General features: G+C 38.9%; 1 protein-coding gene and 1 long non-coding RNA gene across 2 annotated transcripts in view; both read right to left on the reverse strand.

Moving 5' to 3' along the window:
• Positions 1-20,784, reverse strand: part of LOC120554014 — a 256,741-nt gene that overhangs the window by 148,485 nt on the left and 87,472 nt on the right. The window lies entirely within an intron of this gene.
• Positions 6,253-20,399, reverse strand: LOC120554676. Its single transcript, XR_005638556.1, has 3 exons — positions 20,237-20,399; positions 6,385-6,542; positions 6,253-6,275 (listed from the first exon to the last, which is right to left on the reverse strand). It is a non-coding gene; the product is annotated as an uncharacterized LOC120554676 (long non-coding RNA).

Here is a 20,784-nt window from a genome sequence, read left to right on the forward strand (position 1 = left end):
TAGTTTGCCTCAAGGTAACCCACGAACACCGTGGTGGACCATAGGTGGTCAGAGGAAGCAGATCCGACTAGAGAAGGAGTCTTTCCAGGATATGTTATCCCAGGAGGACTCAGGAGAGCAGTAGCAGGTGCAGAATTACCGAAGAGGCCCAGACTACAGCCTCTACTTATGAAAGAGGCAAAGCAGCGAGGTGTGGAGAAGAGTTTGGAAGACAGGAGAAGAAGGACTTTGAGTGACACCAAAGGGTGCAGCTACAGGAAAACCTGTTAAACCACCTCAGGAAGCAGGAACCATCAGCTGGTACACAGTAGGGATGGAGACACTGATGACCACCTCAACTGAAGAAGGGAGGTAATAGAGGCGATGGAAGGAGGCACTTTGAGGGAACTCTGGATCAAATGTCGCCCCACTATGTTAGAGGCAAGAGCTGGAGGATGGCAGGGGATTATGATGATGTCGATTTCCCAGGAGGAAGTACTGATGTAGTCAAGCACTAACCCACAGTGGCAAAGCCCCTGGATGATAGAGATCGATCAAGAAATGCTCAAAGGAGCTCTAGGTGCGAGGAGGAGATGTCACAGATCGACGCTGACACGTTCTTCAACGACACTACGTGGAAGTCTGGAACAAGTGCAAAGAGTGGCAGACTGGGGTGGTGAGGTTCCCCTTTTAAAGAGGGACCAAGGAAGGTTAATGCCAAGTACAGGAGTATCACACTTCTCAGCCTCCCTAGTAAGAGTCTACTCCAAGGTGCTGGAAAGAGGAGTTGACCGATGTAGTAGAGCCTCGGATTCCAGAAGGAGGAACAATAGGAGTGCCGTCCACAATGGTAGGTAGAACAAGGACCAGCTCTTTACTCTAAGGATCCTGGAGGGGGCCAGGGGTATCACCGAACCAGGTCTACATGTGTTTTGTGGATTTGGAGAGAGTATGACCCGGATCCCCAGGAGATACACAGTAGGAGAGTGCTACAGGAGTATGGGATGAGGGGTATCTTCTCAGGGCACATCAACTTATACGACCAAAGTAGAGAGCTGTGTCAGGTTCTCAGCAGTAGTCAGGACTCGTTTCAGGTGAGCATACGCCTGTGAACTACAGCACTTACTGGATGGGGTTAGCAACTGCCTGAGTGTGAAAGCAGATTGGGATGAGATCAGCACCTCTAATCCGGGAGCCATGGTACTCAGCAAAAGACAATGGAATGCCTTCTCCAGGTAGGAATGAGTCGCCTTACCCCCAGTGAAGGAGTTCCAATTACCTTGGGGTTTGTTAGTGAGTGAGACTGATGGGCAAGGGGAGATTGGTCGGAGGATGGAGCAGGAGAGTAGTGTTGCATTCCATCTATAGCACCGTTGTGACGAAAGAGAAAAACTAGCAGAAGCAAGCGTCCCCATCTACCAGTCAGTTTGTTCCCTACCCTACTATGGAGTCATGAAAGGCTAGAATGTAACCAGAAGCTGAATCAGAACTGCTAGGCGAAGTGGTTTCCTCAGGAGGGTGGCTGGCATCTCTCCATAAGAATAGGGTAAGAAGCTCAGTCATCCTGAGGAGCTTACGAGTAGAGCAACTGCTCACTTAGTCAAAGGAGCCAGTTAAGGTGGACTCAGGCATCTGGTAAGGATTAGCCCCTGGAGACACCTCCCCAGAGGACTATTCAAACGATCCAGCTAGCTAGAGGCCTGGGGAAGACCCAGGACTAGGTGGAGGGATTATATCTCCAACCTGGGAACAGGGCACCTCGGGATCCCCCCAGTCGGGAGCTGGTTTATGTTGCTTCCGGAAAGGGAAGTTTGGGGTCCCTGGAGCTGCTCCCATTATACCGGATAAGACGAGATGGATGGATGCATTGAGCAAAGTATAAGAGGGTTTGTAAACGTTAGTCAGCCAGCTTTGTAACAGTAGAGATCGTGGAATTTTAGGAAACAAAATTAACTATCGCGCATATAAACACCAAACTACTTGGCTAATTTAATCTGTTTATAACTAAAATATCTCCTGAAAATACTATTTTTTTCATGGATAGATTTAGCTACTTTATGTCCGCAAACTTCATTGCTGACGTGTCAGTGGCACAGCTGATGTGATCCAGACAGCTGATGTGATCAAACAGCTGATGTGATCCAAACAGCTGATGTGATCTAAACAGCTGAAGTGATCAAACAGCTGATGTTGATCAAACAACTGATGTTGGAGCCATTATACAACTTTGTTTAGTTATATACCTACGTTGGTGATGCTAATTAATTTTTATGTTTGAGCATGGGTGGAGCATTGCCTTTCGGGAAGGCATACGTAAGTTAATTAACAGCGAGGATACACAGGTGTGTGGCTAGGGGAAAAGCGTACAGCTTTTCACTGTATCAGGTTTGATTTGTACAAAGATATGAATGGACTGTTTTGCTTTGTGCTACAGTGAGCTGGCCATCAGGAAAATAAATGGTTTACAATGCTGAAATGCAGAAAGATTGTGGACATTGATTGACCAAGCAAGTTCTTTCCTGGTCCCACCTCATTGGCCTAATGTAGGAGTTGGTAAAAAACTCCATAAACTGGTGTGATCCAAACAGCTGATGTGATCAAACAGCCGATGTGATCCAAAAAACAGGATGTGGTCCAACAGCTGATTTATTTGAGCGGTATCCATGCTAGCCTACACAATTTATCCAACCTCATACATGCTCTATTCATACCAGCAGATTATTTATGTCACATATGTTTTTTTGCAAATGGCAGTTTTCTTTAAAACATTGGTAATGTGGAGAATTTTAGTAAACACTGTATAGTAGAGGTGTTGAAATTAATCAAATAATCGATGCATCAGGATACGGGCATCGATGCAGTGGCCGACCATAATCGATTATAATTCAATGACACGCACGTGTTAATTTTCCGGCCGTGGCATAAACATTCAAATTAAAAATAACATTATCAGTAGCATAACCCGTTTCTAAACACACACACACACACACACACACACACACACACACACACACACACACACACACACACACACACACACACAGATAGTTCTCCTTCTCCATCAACAACATGAAATCAAGGAGAGGGTTAACTTCTCCTGGTTCTCCTTCTCCATCAACAACATGAGATCAAGGAGAGGGGTAACTTCTCCTGGTTCTCCTCCATAAACACCATGAGATAAAGGAGGATTAACTTCTCCTGGTCCACATGTTTTACCGTGGTCATAAAGAACAGGAGCACTTTGTTTCTCTCACTATGACTCTAGAGTCGCTACTCACTCTGAAGATAATCACCATCACTCTCTCACTGATCTCTCACTCTAACACACTCCCCCCCACACACACACACACACAAGCACTAAGTATAAACATCAGGCCACTTGCTAACATAACGGAGAAATCTCCTCGTGGAGCCTCTCGCAGGACCAGGAAAAACTTTGTTTCAAAAGAAGCTGGAGGCAGCAAAAAACAAAAAACGCTGGCTAAACTATTTAAACACGGCAGGTTTATTAGGAAACCCCGTTTGTCGCTAATAGCCGACGCGAGTGATTAGTGACGATTCTCTCTGACCAATTAGGAGTCTGCAGGTTTTCCACGCAACCTATTGGTATCGCCTCAGCTTGCTTGGAACCTCGACTGAGGTGGTACTGAAAAAAGTACCTGTTAGCAGGTACCAGGGGCTTTTTCGTAATGGAAAACCCAAAAAGGCGAGTAGAGTCGAGGAGAGTCGAGCAGGTACCATGTAATGGAAAAGCCTCAGAGAAATAATTGGTCCAGAAAGTCAGTGTACGTCTCTGATCGATCCCATGAGTCATGCAGCACCGCAACTGACATTTTATACCTTTAGCTAACTAGTCTGTACGAAAGAGTAGATTACCATCTTGGTAACACTTTATAATAACTATCCATAATTCATCATTTATTAAGCATTAGTTAACTATTAGTTAATGGTTTGTTCATTATTACTTATTAATTGTTCATACATAGTTCATCATGAGTAAAGTATTTGTTCACACAATTTTAAATGGTTTGTTCATATGGTAAATAAGCCTATTAGTTAATGTTTTTTTATATAAATTAATTGTTCTTACATAATTCATCATCAGTAAAGCATTTATTCACATAGTTATAAATGGTTTGTTCATAGTTCAAATAACCCTATGCGTAAAATATGTTTGTATGTACATGATTTATACTTAACAAATAATGAAACAACCATTTGGAAATGAAATAATTTTCCCATTATAAAACCAGTTACTAACTATTGCTAAATGCTTTGTTCATCATTTGTAAAGCACTTCGCTCTATGTTAATTCTCATGAATTAAGCATTTGTATACACACTCATAAATGGTTTGTTCATAGTAAATAAGGCTCTTGGAAGTTATGTTCATAAATAGAAGTTTGACACTTTCTAAGTATTGCAAAAAACATTAGTAAATTAAATAATTTTCCATTTTACAAACTATCTACAAACTAGTAGTAATTTATTTGTTTATCATTTGTAAAGGCATAGTTCCTACATTCATTCTAATCAGTAAAGCATTTGTAAATGCAGTTAGTAAATGGTTGGTCCATAGTAAGAAAGCCCATGTAAAAGGTTTATCAGTATATTTTTTAATAATTCCTACATGATGCATTAAACATTTGTAAATTAAGTAATTTTACCATTATCAACTAGGTACTCAGGAATGTAAAGGTTGTTTATAACTAGGAAGTTAATGATTAAAAGACTATCTAGACCTACATTTGTCCATGTCTTAAATAAAATGTTATGATTTAGAAAAAGGCCTAAACTAATAGCTTGGGTGTTAACACATCTGTTACAAATACTTACTAATAATGTAATCCATGATTAAGTGATGAGTTACTACTGGTTAGATTAATATGTGGTGTGAGCCCATCTAAAGTGAGTACCTTCTATGCTTTACAAACCACTTTATAAATGAGGTCCAAAGGCTAACACAACCTGGACACACATGTATTGTTCTATTTGGACATGCCTTCAGAAATATGCCTACGGATAGTTAGTGTTAATACATCTTTAACAAGCACTTACAACCACATCAATTCATGATTAACTCATGAGTTACTAGTGATTAGCTGACTACATGGTGTGAGCCCATCTAAAGTGAGGACTTGCTATGCTTTACAGAGCATTTATAAATGAGTTGCAAAGGTTAGCAAATACAAAGACAAGTAAAAAAAACATTTTAAGAAAAGGGGAAAGAAAGGTCAAAGTGCTAGAAAACATACAAATATTTATTTAAAACAAATAAATTCTTCTTTTCAACACAACTTTTTTATACAGTGAGAAAGAACACACCCCAAGGGTAAAAAGAAAAAGAAAATAAACTATGAACAAAGGGGTATTGAACAAACAATGAAATAAATGCTTCATGGGAAAATAGAAAATGTAATTACAATGAATAAAAATGTATTTAACGCACGTATGCTCTCAAAAAAAAACTAACAACAAAAATACATACATATGTATATATTAATATTATGTAAAATGTACAAATATTTATGTAAAGCTACTGTAAATAAATTCTTCTTTTCAACAAAGAACACATCCCAGGGGGAAAATAAAAGCTAAAGTAAGGATATTGAACAAACAACAACAAAAATGCCTCACTGGAAAATAGAAAATGTAATTACAATAATATAAAAACTTATGGGTAGGTTTGAATCCGACCTGATGCCCCTTTGCTCGTGTCACCCCCACTCTCTCTCTCTGTCTTTCCTGTCTATTCACTGTCACTATCCAATTAAGGGGGAAAAAGCCCCAAAAAAAATAATAAAAAGTAAAAATAAAACCTCATTAACATTACCAAGGCCTACTTATATTTCTTTGCAATCGGTGCATTAGCTGACCAAATGCACCATGGTGGTGCTTTTTCGCCAGCCACTCGTTCCACTCTATGGAGGGACAAATGGTCAGACAGCAGGCTTTCAGAACGATTTCCCCTCAGTCTCGAAATCTGCTCCTTGTAAGTGCGCCAGGCCATCTCCACATGTTGAGTATGAGCCCCAGTACGGGGATCAACATACCAACTACTGTGATTCACAGAATGATGGTTGTACCCAAGTACTGACAGTACGGTACGCGATAGCCCGCCATTCATCACTTACGATTGATGTCCCAGGTCTGACGTGTTGAACCACTAAAGGCACAAGGTGGACCCGTTTCTCCTCAAGACGCGGAACAGGCTTCCTTGACTTTCCATTCACGCCAAGCATCCCAAATACCCACTTCCCCGACCCCCACGCCTCCAGTCCTTCTTCCTCTTCCATACTGATGCAGGAAAAAAAACCCAGATACAATAATTTCATTAGTATACTAGCATATTACTACTGTATTTCACAAGTATCAAAAAGTTATGAACTAAAAACTAAAAATGTACCTTTCGTTTGTGTCGAAAGTGGCTCTCATCAAGGACTGCAAACTCCCTTCTCCCACCAATCTGCTGGTGTGTCTGCCATTTTGGTCAGAGTTGCTGAACTGGCTGCAACGCTGTCTTCCATCATGTCAATTTGACGAAGTCTTAGACCCTGTGAAAATCTTCAAAGGTAAATACAAAATGTTGTAGTCTGTTAATACATTTAACACAATACATAGCCATAATTTATGCAGATCAAGGAGAACAGCAAAAGGCAAAACAATGCACTGTATTGTTTCTTCAAGGATTAATTCGAGCTGCTGGCTTAAAGTTACTTACGTTGCTACGCAGTTTCTTAGCTCAAACATTTATTTTGTCACATACAGCAAACATCTCACGATTCACTAGCTGCCTGTCCCCTGAATACGCGAGCTCTCTGTTTTGTTTGAAACGTCAACAGAAGTGACGTCACCCAACCATGCTTAGAGAACCTTCAACATAGAAATTTGTTTAACATTTTGTCACGCAGGTCTTGAAAAGGATGCTTGACATAGGTATTGTTAATTGTTGTGTATACACTTTTTGAGATATTAAATAAAAACTAAAAGTAATTTCTGCCATAGATTTAACATGGCCCATTGAGACATCATAATAGGTAAATCAAGCACATGTAGAGTAACCAAGCACCTGTGCTCTTACTGACAATGCAGTTACTTAAAACGTTTTCTCTTCTCTCCATTCAACTGGATCACTCACTACTTTCTTCCCCACTTTCTCTCATATCTTCTCTTTATTCTCTCTCTCTCTGTCTCTCCCTCTCTCTCTATTAATCTATCAATTTAATTTTGTTATTTTATTTATTTTTAAAACGAAAGTCTTCGCATGTTTTTAGTACTCAACATCTAAGGCTCTCTTTCTCGGTGTGTCTCACTTTTCTACACTTCCTCTGCTGAAGTGCATACAACGTGCTGTTTCAAAAGGTCCTTGCACACTTAACTTCAAAGGCTCTCAGGCTTTACTACCTAGCAACTACTTTATTTAGCATAGCGCCACAATGTCTACTCTAGCAACACAATAGTAACTTTCTTCGCATTATCTGTTTTAGCTTTATATAACATTTTACGTCACTTTTGGATTTTCATGCATAATTCCTTGGAATAGCATTTGTAGTTATTTTTGCTAATAAGGTTGTATTAAGGTGGTAACAATATAAACCTATTGTTAACCTTACACATACCATAACACTAAAAAGTACCAACATAGCCAATAATAACAAGCAATGACAAATCTAATTTGAAAACAACAATAACACATACATTACAATAACACTACTAATAATACAATTTTAATATATTGAGTGTAAAAAAGTAAGTATGGCTCCATAATTAATTACATTGACAGATATGACAAGGTGATTTTTTAAAAACCCAAATGTATTGCTACCTACCTGTGCATAAACTGCATCCAGTTTTTCAGGGAGACTTTGGAATGACTGAAAATTGACTTGTGACGCACAGATGTTTGTATAACCTTTCTGGAGTGTTTAGCCCCTCGACAGATCCTAACAAACAAGAGTAACATACTACTGTTTGTTGTTATTTAGAAAGATGTATCCTACAATTACAATACAATTCCCATATTTGACTTTAAACTAGAAAAGGCACGATAAGGAAAAGCCTACATATTGAGAACTGAGAATGAAAATGTGAAGTCATGCATATTACTGAACAGCGCCAAAAGACATAGTGGACATAGGGTTCTGCCTGACTCTATGGGAATTTAACATAGTTGTGTACTGACTTATGCCCCCTGTATTTCAAGGAAGAACATTTATTTATTTACTATACACTATTCATTCACAGACAAAATAGGTGTCCTTAAAGGTTGGATTTTTCCTATTTTTTTTAATTAAGGCATTAAGACCAATTTCAAAAAGATGGATTTTTATTCCTCTTTTTAGTCAACTTTAGCATGATTGTGTTAACTTATGCAAGCCACAGGGTAGTACATATTGCTTTTACCGATAACATCACAAATTCAAACTGAAGGGATCTCTGTTTATGTTTACATCTGTAAATATATGTAAACAAACATTATAAATGGACCCAAGTTGATTTCCTTTTGCAATGTATGTGAATGGCATCAACTGACAGGAAGTTAACAATGGGCCAGGCTGTAGCCTAGCAATGGAATTCCATTGAAAAGGTCTATACATTTCTTACCAAGCATATTGGTCCACACTGTTGACCCTTCAATTCAGCTCCATGCTACAATGGCATTTTCTGCATTTCATTTTTCTTCTCAAAAGTTTCTTCCTCTGCAAACACTTAATAAGCTTCCGAGCATTTCTTGTAGACACATCCTCCTGTAGAAGGTTTCTCAAACTACTGAATCGAGTCATTGTGTAGAGTGATGCTACAGAAATGTGCACTAGTGAATGATGCTGGTTAGGCCAATGTGATGAACTGGCACCAGAATCCCGCTGCCCGCGTTCAGTAGGGATTGCATCATCAACATGGGACAAAGAAAGGTTTCTATGGTTTCCTGATGTTTCACGCAGGAGAACTTTCGCGCGCGCAGGATTATACTCTGGGCATGCGCAAACATCTTGCGCATGCGCATGTCAGGTTGTGCGGGCAGACGGATCACGTACCCCGCATGTTTACCCACAGATCGCGTACCCACACATGCTACAAAGATACAGCCGCCTGTTACATTGTTTGTAAAGTAAGAACAACAATGCCAAACAGAAAACGGATAAATACTAGAGTAAGAAAAGATGTGGAGGAGACAGAAGCGGAGGGCAGTAGTGTTGGTGAGTATACATTTCGGTCGTGCTTTATAACTTACATTGACAATGAGGTAGATTGTAGATCTTGCTAGCCCGGCAGCAGCTAGCTACTCGCTACTCAAATGCGGGGGTACTGAACTGCATAACCAGTTAAATCAAAAATCAAGAGTTAACTGTAGCGTTATTACCATGAAATGTCAACAAATTAATTCAGCATGTGTCTTCTAAGTTCAGCAAACCAATTTAAGACAGTATAAGATACAAACTGAATGAAAACCTCTGAATGCAGTCTGAAACTAATTATATAATAATTCACACTGCATTATACCTGAACAATAAGCTAGTCTGACGTAAGAAAGGGAAATTGACTGAATTTCATTAGTTTCTTTTCTTTCTGTCAGATAAGGTTACTTTAATATGGTAATAGTTAATGTTATATAGGCTACTTAATTAAACCATGCTTCAATAGAAGAAACCACATATTACTGAATGCCTGTGTCCAGTGATTTGACACTTATTGTCATAAAACAATGTTTATTATGAAGTGGGGGGAAAAAACTGTAAATATTTTAATATCACGTTATCATTAGATTGTTAACCCTAGCATTGCTTATGGACAAAGTTGTGATCATTATGACTTGGCTTCTGTAAGGATAACTTTCTCCATTCATTCAATAATAACACATGCTTTTATTTTAGGTGTGTCAGTAGCCCCCACAGCACAGCTGGCCATACAAAATGTAGCACATGAGTTGCAGATGTGCAAACAACAGATGGAATGGCAGAAGGAGAAAATAGAGGAGTTGACCAAGGACAGAGATTTCCTCAAGGAACAACTGGCATGAGGCAAGTCTCCCAACACAATGTTCAGTCAGAGTATTGGTTTGTTCTTATTTAAGTAGAAGGAAGGCATTGCGTGTCCTCTTCACCTCCAGTCAGCCACAGTCATCTGCCAAGTGGTCAAAGAGTGTACAGATCCGTACCAGCAGGTTCACATATTCTCCATCCACAATCCATCATGATATTGAACTGCTGTTATTAAGACACAACTTCAAACCCATGATGTTAAAGTCTTGTCTTAGTAAGGTTCTGTTTTAAGAGGCAGTCTTTGTGTGACTCTTATGTTTGTATTTTAATCTTTTTAAACAGCTCTTAAAAAAGAGGAACCCAGAGCGCCTAGTACTGCCGGTTCCAGCAGTGTCCATACACTTGACTCATCTTCTGAGAAGAGTTCAAAGAATTCTGACTCAGAGTTTTCATCTTACACATGCTCATCGTCAGAGGATAAGAAGAGAAAGAAGAAGGGGAAAGGGAGAAAGAGGTCACCAAAGAAGTCCAAAACACTGCAAAGAGGTTAGATATGCTAATTTCAACACTTTCCACTCACATGCTTGGTAGATCACTCCTGCTTAGCTCTGCACTCACAAAGTCACTTATGGAGGAATAGGTTGTGGTCATCCTAGTACATAAATCTCTTATTCTAGATTGGAATTGAATTTGACTGTGTAGCTGACAAGCCACTAGATTCTTAGTGTAGTGTGTGTGTGTGTGTGTGTGTGTGTGTGTGTTTGTTTGTGTCAAAGAGTGTGTGTAAGTACAGTAATATATAAATGAAAAAATCCTACTGTAGATAGCGCTAATTGTATGTTCTCTAAATTCCTGCCCGGAAGCCAGAGCAGGTTTTGGCCCGGTACAAGAAGATACTGAAATATTTCAAGAGGCTTGGAACCATGTCTGGTGCATTTAGACAGGTCTGTGTTGACAGGAATACAGTGGTGGTCAATGCGCCAATTGCTGAGTTTTACATTGCAGCACCAGACCAATACAAAGAGGTTTTAAAAATGTATACCCATTCTACAAAATTAAGTGAATTTGCAGCACAGTGTGCTTCTACAATTGAAAGAGATGAGGGGATTGCTGCTGCAGTCAACATGTTAAAAGCTAATGGAAAGCTCCTCCCACTAAAGAAGAAGTAGGGTTGGGTATCGTTAGTATTTTTACGATTACGATTCAGAACCGGTACTTAAAAAAACTGAAAAATGACATCAAAGATGTAATATGTTCACTAGTGATCATGTGCAGTGAATGGTTAATATGCTTTTATGTTCGTTTTGGTGAGCCCAGAGGGAAAATATGGCATTTTAAAAGTAGCCTACATTTACGGTAGCTAGTTAATGGTAGACTACAGAGAAAGGGGGATATTTTTACGTCCGGTCCAATTACTACCTGTTGCGTAGGAACTAAGCCACATGTTTGAATTTTTTTTATTATTTTTTTATGTTACGTTTTCCCATGAAGTACTTTAATTTTCTGTTCAATGCACCGTGTCAGGGCTAATAAAGTGAAAAAAAATCCTGAGCCTGAAACTTTTTGAAGGGGAGGGGGTGTAAAGTACTTACATTACACATCACAACCACAACTTTGCATTGTTTAGATTTTCATAAACTCTTGGACAAGACCGTTATGTTTAAATAACTCATGCATGAAAACGGGTCAGGGGTGAAAAAGGTGAGAAGGATATTTCCCCTCTAGGGGAGTCCGGGGGCATGCTCCCCCGGAGGAAAATTTGAAATATTCCATATTTTAAAGCATCAATCTGATGCATTTTGAGATGCATTTTTTGCCAAACAACAGTGTAATATTTCAATATGCACTCATTAAAGTTAATTTGACTGGCAAAACAGTTAAAGTCCTTCTGACATTACACAATAATAAAAGTCATAATTTTACTAAAAAGTTTTGGATACATTTTTACTTCTTCCAACCATATGTTAAATTAAGAGTCAATGTGTTTTTACATATTGCAATAATATCATAATCCTACAATTAATCATTGTGAAAACTAAAATGTACTACTTTGGCCAGGTCATCATCAAAAAAGAGAATTAATACATTTATGATTTGGTCCATGTTGATATTAGCTGCTTTATTTACATTTATTAAAAACGTCGCATTGTTTATCTTTTCATATAGCTAGACGTCTAAACTCTGGGACAAGGCTGTTATGTTTAAATACCTGCCATGCTGATTACAAACAGACAGCTTTGTCAAGGCAGTTTGGGCTTCACATGGCTACAGTGAACGTGCACACACGTATTGTTTGTATTACGGTCGGTCAGTAAAGTCGCAGTCGCAACGGTAGCGGTCGATGCCGGTAACGGGCTCGCATGACAGAGTGCACGGAACGAAGCTTTGTGACTAGCATCTAGCTAATGACTAGCAAGCTCTCTCTTACCGCTGCCGGCGTCCAGTGTCTTCCTTCAACATGCGCTGCAGAAGCACTTGGCTCCCTCAGTTTGAGACACCAAGTGCTAAACAGCTTCCCGTCTCCACCCTTTTCCTCTTGTCCTCTATTCATGTACAGCGCCATTTGTTTTTAACTACTTTCTCAACTAAAGCTGTATCTACATGCTCCAAGTTTGACAAACTTTGCATCCATTTTTTTTAGCCGCGTTACCTCTAGCTTTTCGGCAAAGACCCGCCCTACTTTGCATCTGATTGGCTAGAACTCGTTTCATTGATAGGTGGAAGTTTGATGATTGATTAAACTCGGCACATTAAAAACAAATCCCGTGTGGACTTTTTAATTTATTTATTTTTCTAAAATATTCGTATGCCAGAAAGCCGGCACCAGGCCCGATTACTTTCAACCCTGTGTTAGTTAGAGCTGTGTTCCTCTTATATGATTGGTATGTGAAATCAATTGACTCGAAAATATTAAACCGCATGCAAGTTTTTTTTTTTTCCTCACGCCGCCCAGTAAACAATTACCGTCTTTCAACGTTGAAATATGGTTGAAAATAAGTCGGTCCGCCTTGGACTGTTTAACAACCTGATTTCAACTAAGTAGTTTCGGCCGGACTGTTTGACTACGTGTTTTCAACTCATCATCTAAGACAGAATAAGTCATACATGCTAAAATAACGGCGTGGTTGGTTTACTGCAGTGGTAAAAGTACTCTTAGCTTAGTGAGTAATAAGACTAGAAATACTTGGTCAATTTTATAATAATAGCCTGTTGATTTAAATCCAACACGATATGCGTTGCAAATAGATACCAGCAAAGGACTATAGCGGGCGGAGACAGAAACTCATTGAAGAGTGCGCTCTATCTGGCACCCCGCCCGCTGGATCTTCACACAGAGTAAAAAGGAGCGCACCTCATCAACTGGCATAACCAAGTCACCCCAATGAGTCACCCCACACATCGTGAGTTGGCATCGGACCATCGGCTATATTATTTTCTCCTCTAAACAACACTTTGGTTCCTGGGGCAGGGAGGCGAGGTAAGCAGTTTCATTTTACCTGTAGTTTGTTGCTGAAAATGTGCTTGTTTAAACAGTGCTTCTAGAATAAACTTTTCTAACTAATTAGCTAACATAACTTAGCTAGCTAGTTTATAAAGGGTAACTTACTTAGCTAAGTTATTTCAAAGGAGTCGTTAATTGAGACATTTCAAGGCTGTAACATTATCTTCTATGTCTGTGTGCACATTCAAATTTACGTTATCTAATCAGTTAATCGGTTTTCTTTTTTATTAAGATATGTCATCATATGCTACATTGGCTAGCTAGCTACGACAAATATTAGCATGCTAAAATGTAGCTAAGGTTGATGTAGCTTGTTTTAAGGAGAGGTTTATGAATATAATGTTACTAACGATAGCTAATCCACCAACCGTTAGTAATGGACATGCCAATGGTAAATTATTTTTGGATATTTTAATTTAGCTAGAAGTTTAAAAATGGGCGGCAAAAGCTTTTTTCACCGGAAACTCTGTCACCGTCCTCAGCGGTAAGTTAACGTCTGTATTAAAGACTAACACCGCCATCTTGCTTGCTGAAAAGTGAACATGCAGAAAAAGGAGGAAAATTTGTATTCAGCCATCATGTAGCCTATTTTGAATGCTCACGTCTCCATATAGTGTGTTTTTAATTGTTTGTGTAACGTTACTAAAAGTTATGTATTAAATACTTAATGTAGTTATTATGTCATTATTAAATAAATAATGCAAAATGTAAGGCTGACCTAGACAGGCGGACACATCGCTGGTTCCCGCCTGGGGCTGATTTTATACAAAACTCCCTGGACGTTATCTCTGTCATTTTATTTTTAACGATGAATATACAGAACACATTTCTAGAGTAGATTACACACATTTTTACAGATGGAATTTTGGACAGCCAAGAATTGTGCCGTTTTTAGGTATAACCTTTTACATAAATCAGGCTTTTGAATGATATATGCTATCCCTATGTAAAAACCTTCAGAATATAGAGAGGAAGGAAACTGGAAAGTTTGGTGTAACTTAATGTAAGTTCCATACAGTACAGGTGAATAGGGTAATACATTTTAACATGACACTTCTTCCCTTTTCGGGACATTAAGATAATAATTTTCTCCACTTCACTTCTTCCTGTATTATAATATTTAGGAAATTGTTCTGTTTAAATGCAAACAAGGCTTTTTCTAATGCTAACTTTTGGGCTAATAAACAAAGTAGGGTAAAATAAACATCTGTATTTTTTTGTAATAGTCTGAAAGAAGACATGCTATGGAAGAAAAATAGCCCTCAGCAGCACACCCCTCAGCCTCAGCAGCATCAGCCTCATCCTCAACACACAGGAGCAGCAAGACCCTATTGGGGAGCAGCCTCCATTCATGCTGCTGGAACAGCAGGAAATGGAGCAGGAGCCAGGAACAAGCCTGAAAAACCTCTTCAGGGGCAGTGGACGTAGCCCTGGAATAAGGAACCTGAAATTCCCTCTTTCAATTGGTAAGAAAGAAAAGTAGGACATATGTGCGTTCACAGAAAACTACCTCCGGGATTACCAGTAGTACCACGAGGGCAGCTGCCCCACTGCTAAGCAGCTGGGAAATGCATAGTCCAAGGTGTAGAGGGTCAGGTCTTTTATATTTTATCTGGCAACGGGACGGACAAAATTGTTCAGTTGGCTGTTTTTAAGGAACATTGATGGCATCCAAAAGTTAGTGTGAATTATCTTGAAGTGGTTATGACACACACGTGATGTGAACAGTGACTAACTCAAAGCCTATGTTTCTGCAGATACACAGCCCACCTCCAGTCTGTAGGCAAGACCATCACAACAGCAAATTTCTACCTGAGGAACATACAGCAGTTATTCAAATATTTTTTCGGGAAACCCCGTCGGCCCAGTCTCGCCTGACTGCGATGGATGCGGTGAGCGTGCTGCGCACCGTCAAGTGCCTCACAGACATAACCTGGAACGTTGTCCTGCACCAGCTGGCAGTGAAAAGCCACAAGATGGCCATTATAATATCCTGCCGGGGCCAAACTGATGATCCCAGAGTTGCTGGAGGTGCATCCCTCTTTCCAAAATAGCCAAAATAGCCAAAATAGCCAAAATAGTCCATCTCCAAGGGAAGCCTGCTGTGCAAAGTGATGTGTGTGTTTATCATCCCCTCAGTGTTCCCCTTCACCATTTTAACGGCTACTTTGCGGCCTTCACAGCCTCTATTTACGGTCATCGCCCGGGGGTACTCGGTAACCTCCGGGTTTGCGAGGTTGAGGAGGCCGCAGTGAGTCTTGTGAGTCTGTTGTTTTTGTAAATTTTTCCTCTGAATGAATGTTGTTCGTTTTTTCTTTGAGCGTGCGGGTGGCTACTAAGCCACCAAACCAGCTGTATTTTGGGAAGGGCCCTTGTCAAAACTTCTTGCACAACCTGCAGGTAGCGTGTGCAGAGATGGGCCTTAAAAGGTGCCCCAACTTCACCGACCTGAGGACCACTGTGTCTGCTCATGTGAGTTCTCCTCAGTCACTTATCTGCTCAGGCTGGATTTCATTAAAATCTGCTTGCTTAACTAACGGTAGCAATCTTTTCTCCTACTTTTTTAAGGTCAAGAACAACCGGCCTGCCGATTAGCGGAAGATGGGGGCCACCTTTATGTGCTACAACACGGCCACAGCTGACTGCTTCTACGCCCTCAGCCTGAACGTGGCCCAGTCAAAGAGGATGAGGGAGCATTTCCACTAGGCCCTCACCCCCTACCAGGAGTCAGGGACCTCGGAACTGGAGGAGGAAAGGGAGTTTATGGCGAGGCTGCAAAATGTAAGTAAAACTCTAAGATATGTACTTTGAAGACTCAGTCCATTTTATGTCTGTTACACCAGACCTCACTGTGTTTTGTGTTTGTGTTTTCTCAACAGACACCAGAGAAGGCCGATCGGGATGAGCCAGTACGGCAGGCTGATGGCGGCGTTGACTGCGCTCAAGGCTCAACTCCACCTGTCAAAAAAAGACTTCAGAGAGGGCGAGAAGGACAGCGCATTGGGTGGCACAAAAGAGTTGCAGCCCTAGACAAACACACACACACGTAAAAAGTTTTTTTGAATTGTGTTTTATAGATTGGTTAAGATTAATTTTTGTATTATAAAAAAAAATGTAAGATTCCTTTTTTATTAGATGTTCTATTTTAGTAGATGTTAAGATTCATTTTCTTTTAGTGTGTTTTCATGTTGTATTTTGGTATGTGTTCAACACAAGTTCCTTTTTACTTAAAAAGACAACTATAATACTGAGCACGCTTAGCCTAAACATGAAGCTAGGAACACCAAATTGGTCAGGTATTCTCAACATAGGCCCACCTTTTGAGTTTGAAAAGTTTCAAAGTATCTAGTTTTATTAAAATACATAGATATCCAGTGCAATACTTAACAACTGTCATAGAGTGAATGGTAACTTCTACATTTCCTGACTGCCATTTCTTTTAGTGACAGACTATGGAGCTGGAATCAGCTTGGTTTAGAGCACTCTCCACTGTACAACATATCTAAATGTCATAGTCATAACTCATTTCAAAGTGTTTTTATTATGAACAGAAATCCTCCTCACTCGTCAGTAACCTCATTTTTAAAAACTGTTTATTGCACTATATTTTATTTAAAATGTGCTGTTTTATAAAATAAAGCTATTCTAACTAAACTTTTTAAAGCTTTGTTTCATTCAAATGTTAATCTAAAATGTTATTTGGCATGTTAATGTGTTGTGACTTGAGAATTGACTATTGTAAATAGGCAATGAGTAAATGTTGAAGATTGACCAGTTTTCAACGTTGAAAAATCGGACAAATTTGACGTCTTTTCAATTTTCATTTTCAACATTCAGGAGACCGTAATTAGACGTTGAAGATCGACTTGTTTTCAACCTTGAAAAGTCGGACAAATTTGACGTCTTTTCAATTTTCATTTTCAACCTTCAGGAGACCGTGATTAGACGTTGAAGATCGACCTGTTTTCAACGTTGAAAAGTCGGAAAAATTTGACCTCTTTTCAATTTTCATTTTCAACCTTCAGGAGACCGTCATTAGACGTTGAAGATTTACGTCTATTCAACGTCTAATAGACGACTTTTTGCTAGCTGGGCGGAGATCCGGCATGGTGCCGGAATACTTTAAGCCCTGCATTGTTCATAGTTTTTTGTACATTTTTTTCCCCCTGGGATGTGTTCTTTGTTGAAAAGAAGAATTTATTTACAGTAGCTTTACATGAATATTTGTACATTTTACGTAATATTATTATATACGTATTTATATATTGTCGTCGTTAGTTTCGTTTTTGACAGCGTTAAATACATTTTTTATTTATTGTAATTACATTTTCAATACCCCTTTATTCATAGTTTTTCTTTTTCTTTTTTTACCCTGGGGTGTGTTCTTTCTCACTGTACAAAAACATGCTGTGTTGAAAAGAAGAATTTATTTAGTTTTAAATAAATATTGGTATGTTTTCTAGCACTTTGATCTTTCTTTCCCTTTTCTTAAAATGTTTTTTTTACTTGTCTTTGTATTTGCTAACCTTTGCAACTCATTTATAAATGCTCTGTAAAGCATAGCAAGTCCTCACTTTAGATGGGCTCACACCATGCAGTCAGCTAATCACTAGTAACTCATGAGTTAATCATGAATTGATGTGTTGGTAAGTGCTTGTTAAAGATGTATTAACTAACTATCCATAGGCATATTTCTGAAAGCATGTCCAAATAGAGCAATACATGTGTGTGTCCAGGTTCTGTTAGCCTTTGGACCTCATTTATAAATGGTTTGTAAAGCATAGAAAGTACTCACTTTAGATGGGCTCACACAGTATACTTAACTAACCAGTAGTAACTCATGAGTTAATCATGGATTACATTATTGGTAAGTATTTGTAACAGATGTGTTAACACCCAAGCTATTAGTTTAGGCCTTTTTCTAAATCATAACATTTTATTTAAGACATGAACAAATGTAGGTCTAGATAGTCTGTTAATCATTAACTTCCTAGTTATAAACAACCGTTTACGTTCCTGAGTACCTAGTTGACAATGGTAAAATTACTTAATTTACAAATGGTTAATGCATCATGTAGGAATTATTAAAAAATATACTGATTAACCTTTTACATGGGCTTACTTACTATGGACCAACCATTTACTAACTGCATTTACAAATGCTTTACTGATTAGAATGAATGTAGGAACTATGCTTTACAAATGATAAACATATAAATTACTACTAGTTTGTAGATAGTTTATAAAGGGAAAATTATTTAATTTACTAATGGTTTTTGCAATACTTAGAAAGTGTCAAAGTTCTATTTATGAACATAACTTCCAAGATCCTTATTTACTATGAACAAACCATTTATGAGTGTGTATACAAATGCCTCATTCATGAGAATTAACATAGGAGCAGTGCTTTAAAAATGATGAACAAAGCATTTAGCAATAGTTAGTAACTGGTTTATAATGGGAAAATTATTTCATTTCCAAATGGTTGTTTCATTATTTGTTAAGTATAAATCATGTACTTACAAACATATTTTTCACGATAGGCTTATTTACTATGAACAAACCATTTATAACTATGTGAATAAATGCTTTACTGATGATGAATTATGTAAGAACAATTAATTAATAATGATGAAAAAAACAATAACTAATAGGCTTATTTACTATGAACAAACCATTTATAATTGTGTGAACAAATACTTTACTCATGATGAACTATGTATGAACAATTAATAAGTAATAATGAACAAACCATTAACTAATAGTTAACTAATGCTTAACAAATGATGAATTATGGATAGTTATTATAAAGTGTTACCAATGCTTCATCCACAGAGGGCCAGATGTACGTACATTTGCGAACGTAGTATTATCAGCACCATGGCCAAAAAGCGCACGCTGTGATACTTCAGTTCACGTCGTATTTACCAAACCTGCAGTTCATCGTGTAATCAGCGCCTTTCTCCGCCCACTATACCGTAATTTGTGCTGTAGCAAAGCTTTACGTACTGCGATATGCCCACTGCTGATGCTACGACTGATTGAAATTATCCGGATGCCAATATGTGTAATTTAGCGAGGAGTTTAACAACTGCTGGAATGTGAACACTGAGTCAAAGATTTATTGTATTGAAGAGGAATAACCCCTTGAGATGACCCATCTTGTTTTCAAGGGGTTCAATGTCTTTGATTTCTTCCAGTAACTGTTATGTTGCATGGCTGCTTAATCTGTAACGCTTAATGATTTTGTGTTCACTCAAATGAAAAAGTGTGATCCTTGTGGCAAAAATCTTTTCAGCTCGTCTCCTTGGACTATCTTCGTCTTGCCCAGATTACCGCTCCCATTTCACCAAGTGGCATATGCCAGGAAACCCACTTAGGGATGGTTTACACCTCCTTTTAAGAGGCGCGCTTTCACAGGCAGTTTTTGTACATACCGCAGAATACATAATTAGGCACACTTTACACTTCACCTCCCATCACTTTATGGGAAACTCCCACTTTCCCATTGACCCTACCGTGAATGCATGGCACGGAAAAGCACAATTTGCATCTTCATGGACCTTTCTCTATCGAGTTGAAACTGATTTGATCCCGGGACAGAGGGAAAAAAAGGATGTTTTTTTTAAAATCACGGACAGTGCTTTAAACATTCAGAGATGTGTCCAAACTACATCAATTATTAACAAAAGGGAGTTATCATTTTAGTTCCTGGAGATGTTCTCATTTAAAACTTCCTACACAAATATCTCCTTTTTGTTCATCAGTGTTTGTACCTGAGAGTGTCCAGTCTCCAGAGAGGATCCTTCAGTCCTGCTGACAGTAGCTTCACTCCTGAATCTCCTGGATGATTGTAGCTCAGGTCCAGCTCTCTCAGATGGGAGGGGTTGGAGCTCAGAGCTGAGACCAGAGAAGAACAGCCTTCCTCTGAGATCAGACAGCCTGACAGACTGCAAACACACAGGGATTTTATATATCTCAACCATAGTTCATGTTTCATGCTTTATGACGTGCGGTTATAAATAAAAACAAAATACTTTGGAAACATTCAAATATTTTCCAAAATTGTTTTAGCCCTGACATGTGAAGGGCTGTTTAAATTAAATGAAGCTTAAAGTTTATATAAATATCTCAAATTAAAGACAAAAAGTAACTTCATCTGACCTGAGAGTCTCCAGTGTGCAGTTTGGACTCTTCAGTCCATCAGAGATCAGCTTCACTCCTGAATCCTGCAGGTTGTTGTTACTCAGATCCAGCTCTCTCAGACTAGAGGACTGGGAGCTGAGAACTGAGGACAGAGCTCCACAGCTCACCTCTGACAGGT

Source organism: Perca fluviatilis, chromosome 24 (assembly GCF_010015445.1).
Source record: "Perca fluviatilis chromosome 24, GENO_Pfluv_1.0, whole genome shotgun sequence".
Lineage (NCBI taxonomy): Eukaryota > Metazoa > Chordata > Actinopteri > Perciformes > Percidae > Perca > Perca fluviatilis.